This window comes from Eptatretus burgeri, chromosome 8 (assembly GCF_056783735.1).
Source record: "Eptatretus burgeri isolate ZD-2024b chromosome 8, Ebu_testis_v1, whole genome shotgun sequence".
In the NCBI taxonomy this organism is placed as follows: domain Eukaryota; kingdom Metazoa; phylum Chordata; class Myxini; order Myxiniformes; family Myxinidae; genus Eptatretus; species Eptatretus burgeri.
In genome coordinates, this window is record NC_140968.1 from 82163272 (window position 1) to 82171258 (window position 7987).

Consider the following 7987-nt stretch of genomic DNA (forward strand, 5'->3'; position numbering starts at 1 on the left):
CACCCCTCCTCTCTCCCCCTCTCTCCCCCTCTCTCCCCTCTCTCGCACCCCTAGTCTTGCCCCCTCTCTCCCACCCCTCTCTCGCCCCTCCTCTCTGGCCCCCCTCTCTTCCTCCCTCTCTTGCCCCCCTCTCCTCTCTCCCCCTCTCTCTGTAAATGTATTCACAAATGTCTACCAAGCACAACAATTAATTCAAACCTTGGGAAAAAACAGCTGTCAAACCTTGGGAAACACTTGGGAAACAGCTGAAACGGATAAAGAACGATATCAAACCTTGAAAAGGCAATACTCAGGTCGCCAGCATCGATTGTGACGTCATAACAAACGAAGAAGAAGAAGAATTGACGTCAATCGTGCAAAAAAACAAACAAAAAAACATTCATTGTGACGTCATTCGTGACATCATAGCACCGTGTCCTGTCATTGGTTGACAGATGTTATTGGTCATTATTGGTTGACAGACAATATATAGGTCATTATTGGTTGACAGACATTGGTCATTGTATCACGTTATTCTTTTTATTACTGCCAATTATTGTGCTATTATTATTATTAATATGCTGTTATTATTCTGAGATATCTTTGGGAAAAAAATGGCATGATAAGGTGGAACGACACTTCAGCTGCGATATATACACCTTTCCAACACTGAAAAAAGCAATAAAATGGCTGTAACTTGGGAACCGCTCGTCCGATTAATATCAAACCTTGAAAAGGCACATCCGCGGGTCCCCGGCAATATTCCTGGCAAGCTTCAATCAGATCGGACTGGTGGTTGTCGAGAAACGGTGGTCGCAGACAGACAGACACACACACACATTGCTGGAATTATAGATAGATTATTATTGTTTGAGAGAGTTTTCATCAGATTAGGTCATGGAAGTGTTGTAGAAAAAATCTTGAGATGAATGGTGAAATTGGATCGGTAAACGCAGGGGGTGTAAACAGATCACGTGGTTACGGGAGAAGCACTTGTTTCTGGGAGGTGTATTGTCAAAAGTGAAATTATTTATTTTAAATAAGGATTGCATAACATTTGGAAAAGGGAAGGTTGAAGTAAAATCGTGGAAGTGTGTGGTGAATTTGGATGATAAATGCAGTGTGAAGCTGCTGGGTCGATGAAAAGTACCAGAAAGAGTAGGGAGAGACACGTGGTTTCAGGAGGTGTCGAGATCGAAAGGATACAAGGATGATTAATATTTTTTGATGTATTTTTGAAGAACAAGTAACATTGGGGAATGGAAGGTTGTAGATTGGAAGAAATCGTGAAGGTAATGGCGAGAGAGGGTCAGCTCAGTAGAATAAAGATGGTGTGCCGGCAGGAGGAAGAAGAAGAGGAGGTTGAAGAAGAAGAAGAATCGAGACTTGTGATTGTGCAAGGAGAAAGGTAGTTTTTTAAAATTTAAGACAAGAAATAGTGTTTAGTTTGGAGGGATGGGAGATGTTGGGAAGGTTGGGAAGATAGAAATTGAAGGTAATGGGGAGAAAATACAAATAAACACGATCGTACACCGAGGGGAATGATGGGTAGGTCTCAAGCACCCGTTAAGACAAGGTCGACGAAAACTCATAAAATTGCACGATTTTTGAAACAAAACCGAACTAGGAACACACAGTAACACGCAGGTGAGAAAATAAACAGTTAAAACGGGACAGATAACGACCAGAAACTTACCTTTGAGATCGTCAGCAGGGAGCCCCCAAGGAGACCTGCCAATGCTCCAAAACCAGAACCGGAAGTGACGATTTTAAGTGACCAATGTTCATGCAATTGACCTGAAATTTTAAGAATTTGTATATTGGGTCACCAATCAATAGCTAGAAGCCGATCGTTTTTTTCATATCAGAAGCTGAAGGGTTAGGGTTGCATTAAATCATCAATTTTAATCTGATTGACTTGAAATTTGAACAGAGTTTGCATATCGCATCACTGACTTGGTTCACCAATAAAACGCAAGCCGATTGTTTTGAGGTCAAAAGGTAAAAGGTCAAGGTGACAAAATCATCAATTTCCATCTGATTGACATGAAATTGGAGCAGGTTTGCATATTGGCTCATTGAAGCCAATTGCTTTTGAGGTGAAAAGGTCAAGGTCACTTAAAATCGTCAATTTTTACCTCCATTAACGAAGGTGGAAGGAGGTTTATGTTTTCATCCCTGTCTGTCTGTTTGTCTGTTTCTCTTTGGCAGGATATCTCAAAAAGTTATGGATGGATTTGGACGAAACTTGGTGGACACATTGGTTGTGTGATAAGGATCAGTTTATTCAATTTTGGTGAAGATACGAGGGATCCGATTAATTTTTTAAGTGATTCTTCACCATTGAAAGATAGGGCCAAAAACGAAACACAGTACTGGTATAGCACGATATTTCAAAATTGTATTGTGCATTATCAGATGTTTTTTAGTTGATTTTAAAGGTCTCGTCATGGCAAGGCTACGCTTACAATATTCTTACTGTCAAACTCAATGTGATTGGCAAACCTTCATACAAAGATAGTATAAAATTATGTTTTATGTGTTGTCGTTAATGGTGTTTAAAATTCCCTGTTCGAGTGTTTTTTTTTGGCTTTTGTTTGTCTCATTTTGTATGTGCATTCATTGCAACTTTTATGCTTAATCTTTTTGCTCTCTTGCTATAGTGTTTCGTTTTTGTTTTAAATTTGTTCACAAAAGTTTTTCAAAAGTCACATCTACCTGTCAATTCTCTTCTCTGCCAAAAAGCAGGTTCCTTTCTGTCGAACTCATCACAAAGAGTACACTTGGTGGTTTACCATTATCATCCCAGCAGTACTGCGGTAGTAATGGCAGGAATTTCTCATTTGTTCAGGGTGCCAGCAACAATTAGCTTACTTCGACTTTGTTAATGACCCCAATTATTTCCACCTTCTTGTGCAGTTAGGCAAGGGAGGTTTTAGGCAGCCTTTCATGAACTGGGTGGTCAGGCCTAACGTGAAACTGAAGGTGACAGGAATTGGTAATTTGTTCAGGGTGCCAGAGATAACTCACCTATTCGATGCAACTGATGCTATGGGTACTTAAAAATACACAGTGCTGGCTGATGGGTCCTACAGCTTAATATGTTTCCAATTAGAGGTAGACATATTGATGCAATATCGTGCATGGTGACAATGAGGTGACAAATTGCACCAAGGTCGAGATTCAGACCCAGGCAAGACACCGAAAAGGCAAATGCAATACCTCAAAGCTATCCTGCTGACCCTACGATGATGGAAATAATTTGCCTCTTCTGTCTGCTCTTTTATGTCCACCAGCAGCATTAGTATCCCCTCAAAATGTATGGCACAATCGTTGACGTAATGTCCTGCTTGCAAAACGCCAGAATGACAGCTTATATTCAGGTTAGGAATCAAACCCAGAATAAGCTCAAAGAGTTCTACCTCTAAGCTATCCTGCCAGCCCCATCCCAGCAGCATAATAGTTGTCATGAATGATATATATAATGACCTTGACTTGGTTTCACCAGAATTATAGCAGTTTGAGAAAGTTAAAATGACAATTAGTTGAGAAGATTGATGTTTACATTTTATCTTTCCCGTGACAAGGATATAATACTTTCATGTGGTCTTAAATCACAGTGCTACGCCTCAAAATTGAGAGCATCAACTTTAACTTTTGGAGAACCAAAATTAACAATGTCAACACCAATCCAAATCCAAATGTGCGATGTAACGTGTGGGCCGGGTCATTTTCTCAGGTGAACCCTGGGGGTTCAATGTCATCAAGTGAGTTCATTTTGAATTGCCCAGTGCAATTTTCCACACCTATAGAAAGAGACAGCAATGCTTGAAAATTCTGTTCAGAAAATCGTGGGTGATGAGAAAAGATGAGACAGAGAGAGAGAGAGAGAGAGAGAGAGAGAGAGAGAGAGAGAGAGAGAGAGAGAGAGAGAGAGAGAGAGATAGAGAGAGAGAGAGAGAGAGAGAGAGAGAGAGAGAGAGAGAGAGAGAGACAGAGAGAGAGAGAGAGAGAGAGAGAGAGACAGAGAGAGAGACACACAGAGACCGACAGACAGTGACAGTGACAGTGACAGTGACAGAGACAGAGACAGAGACAGAGACAGAGACAGAGACAGAGACAGAGACAGAGACAGAGAGACAGAGAGACAGAGAGAGAGAGAGAGAGACAGAGACAGAGACAGAGACAGAGACAGAGACAGAGACAGAGACAGAGACAGAGACAGAGACAGAGACAGAGACAGAGACAGAGACAGAGAGAGAGAGAGAGAGAGAGAGAGAGAGAGAGAGAGAGAGAGAGAGAGAGAGAGAGAGAGAGAGAGAGAGAGAGAGAGAGAGAGAGAGAGAGAGAGAGAGAGAGAGAGAGAGAGAGAGAGAGAGAGAGAGAGAGAGAGAGAGAGAGAGAGAGAGAGAGAGAGAGAGAGAGAGAGAGAGAGAGAGAGAGAGAGAGAGAGAGAGAGAGAGACACATAGCTAGAGACAAACACGATTTCTCACTCTGTATTGTTTCTTTGTTACTTCTTTATATTAATGTTTTCAACTCTCAACTTAACATGCTGACAGTTGTAAAGAAGTTCAGTGTAACAGATTGGCAAGGCCACTTGTTAGATACAATGATAAGTCAATAATGTAACAATCAATTGAACAGTTAACATTGGAATTTCTGAGGGAGAACGAGTTGAAGATAGAAAATGAGAAAATGTGGAGAGACAGGTTCGGAGAGAGAGACTGAAATGGAAGAGTGATGGTGCCTGTTTAATATTTCCCAGGCATAGATACCATTAAGTGCAGCTAACTGGCACTGGGAACAAACGAGAACTGTCAGATGAACACATTGAAGATCGGCTGAAAAATACATCCACTATAGTACCAGCAAAAAGCCATAGCTCCTCAAGAGATGTGATTCCTGGTTGGTTTAAGACAATTGAAAAAATGGACAGCATTGCATTTCTGACTTGTCACCATGCATGGCGCTGGCATCTCCAATGTGACCGTGATGAGCTACATAATGTTTGCATGAGAAGAGTCAAAAATATCACTTTCAGTACAAATGCAAGTAGAATGCGAGGAAGAATCATTTGGTTCTGATACCACAGCGATTTAAGGGGCTCTTGGTCAGAGTAAGAGCATTGGGTAAAATTGGCATGTTTAGAAATGAGAACAATGGCTCAAGGTAGATGCCACTGGCATTGAATGAGCTCCCCAGTGACGAATTGGATGATGCAAAATTTATCTTTCCCCATTGGTACGAGTCATGCTTTGCTTTGGCGATATGCAGGTGAGTTGGGGAATTGGCATGGATGACGGGCAAGAGTGGCCATGAGGATTAGCACGTGGGCCGGGTAGAAGAGGTCAAAGTGATTACGCAATGCCTTCAGAAAAGTATTCACACCCCTTGACGTTTTCACATTTTGTTGTGTTACAGCCTGAATTTAAAATGGATTAAATTTAAAAAACATTGTCACTGATCTACAGAAAATTTCCCATAATAACAAAGTGAAAACATGTTTTTCGAATTTTTCTGCAAATTAATTAAAAATGAAGAGCTGAAATGTCTTGAGTCACGAAATAAGTATTCAACCCCTTTACTACGACACTCCAAATTGAGCTCAGGTGCGTCCAATTTCCTTTGGTCATCAATGGGATGTCTCTACAACTTGATTTGAGTCCACCTGTAGCCAATTCAATTGACTGGACATGATTTAGAAAGAAACACACCTTTGTATATCAATTCATACAGTTGACAGGGCATGCCAGAGCAGAAACTCTACCATTAAGTCCAAGGAACTGTCCGTAGAACTTCAAGACAGAATTGCGAGTATGCCTAGATCTGGGGAGTGTTATAAAACAATTTCTAGAGTGTTGAAAGTTCCCAATAGCACAATGAGCTCCATCATTAGAAATTGAAAGAATATGGAAATACCGAGACTCTTCCGAGAAGAGTTTTGCCAATGGCCATCCGACCAAACAGCCACCGGGCAAGAAGGACCTTTGTCAAGGTGGTGACCAAGAACCCAATGACAACTCTGACAGAACTGCAGAGTTCCATCACTGAGATGGGAGAACCTGCCAGAAGGACAACAGTCTCTGCAGCACTTCACAAATCTCGGCTTATTAGGAGAGTGGCCAGACGGAAGGCACTCCTGAGAAAAAGGCACATGACAGCACACCTTGGAGTTTGTAAAAAAAAAGGCAAGCGAAAGACTGAAAGCATCACCCATCGAAAACCATCCCCACCATGAAACATGGTGGTGGCAGCGTCATGCTATGGGGATGCATTTCAGCAGCAAGAACTGGGGGACTTGCAAGGACAGAGGGAACAATGAATGGAGCCAAATACAGGCAAATCCTTCAGGAGAACCTGCTTCAGAGTGGCCTGAGTCTGCGATGAAGATTTTTGTTCCAACCGGACAATGACCCCAAGCATACGGCCAAAGCAACACTGGAACATCTTCAGAACAAGAACGTGAAATTCCTTGAGTGGCCCAGCCATAACCCAGACTTGAATCCCATTGAGAATGTGTGGAAAGACTTGAAGATTGCTGTTCACTGATGCTCCCAATCCAAGCTCCCAGCTGGAGGAACTCTGCAAGGAAGAATGGAAGAGAATCCCCAAATCCAGATTTGTAAAGCTGATACAGACATACCCAAGCACACTCAAAGCTGTACTCACTGCCAAAGGTGCTTCCACAAAGTATTGATTCGGGGTGGGGGGGGGGGCTGAATACTTATTGACTCAAGGCATTTGAGCTTTTCATTTTTAATTAACTTGTAAAAAAATTCGAAAAACATGTTTTCACTTTGTCATTAATGGGGTATTTTGTGTCCATCAGTGACAAGTTTTCTTAATTTATCCATTTTAAATTCAGGCTGGAACACAACAAAATGTGAAAAAAGTTGAGGGGTGTGAATACTTTCTGAAGGCACTGTATGTCATGTGTGTGAAATAAAAGAACTCCATTATTGGTTGCTGCACATTTATTTTCGTGTTTTAGCATGTATGCTGGTCATGACAGCAAAGGAACAAACCACCGTATATGGAAGGTGTAGGTGAAACGAATGGCAGCTAATCAGGGTATTGCGTGTCAGATTTATGGGTGTTGTATGCAAAATTCACAAACTATTTTTTGTTTGTTTTCATTGTGGTAGGTGGATATTACGAGCACATAATCGACACTATAGGATGGCACCCTGTAGAGTGCATACCCCCGCCAGCTGAACAGTTTACGTTTTGTATCCCACTGATAGGCCGAATCTGCATCTGGACCTAAAAACAAAACAAAAACATCTCATCAGCTTGTTCTTGTCACCTACCCAACTCATCCACCAAGTTTCATCGGAATCCATCCATAGCAATTTGAAATATCATGCTATGTATTTGGCCCTATGTCTTAATGGTGAAGAACATTTTTAAAATCCAGCTTTACCAAAATCGAATCAATTCGTCCTGGTCATACTCCAAACCTGTCAACCAAGTTTCGTTCGAATCCGTCCACCACTTTTTGAGATATCCTGTTCCCAGACAAAAGGACAGGCAAACAGGGGTGAAAACATAACCCTCATTCACCTTCATTGGCAGAGGTAATAATATGTGAAGGAAAAATTAAAGTTTTTCAATTTCCCAAATGATTTTACCTACTTAAAGGTAATTGTGATATTAAATTGACTTTCACAGCATTTTGAATTGGTATATACCTTCATAACACGGTGTGTGTTTGTGTATTTGTCCATCCCCCTATGAGGAGGGGTTTTCAAGCTAATCTTTGAACAAGACTGTTATGTGTGTTCACTCCGGTCTATTTTTCAGGATAACAAAACTCTAAAAATATTTTCCATAAAAGAGTATAATTACATCTCTTCTATTGGAATTGTAGATGGTGACTTGCAACTGGGCATCAAGGGCGACGTACAGAAGCGTTTACTTAAATAACAATAAATACAAGGCCCATAGAGGTAAAATTCGCTGCACATGATGTATAACATGCGAAAAGTAAAACGAGTGTTCATTTA

The 7987-nt window shown here is 41.2% G+C and overlaps 1 long non-coding RNA gene across 2 annotated transcripts in view; it reads right to left on the reverse strand.

Moving 5' to 3' along the window:
- Positions 1-7987, reverse strand: part of LOC147022158 (uncharacterized) — a 43507-nt gene that overhangs the window by 24991 nt on the left and 10529 nt on the right. Inside the window, exon 1 of one of the 2 annotated variants that reach the window (XR_015060635.1) lies at positions 1676-1731. The exons of the other annotated variant lie outside the window; for it this stretch is intronic. This is a non-coding gene — a long non-coding RNA (uncharacterized LOC147022158). Of the gene's footprint in view, positions 1-1675; positions 1732-7987 lie in introns of those variants that run through there. 2 annotated transcript variants of the gene reach the window in all.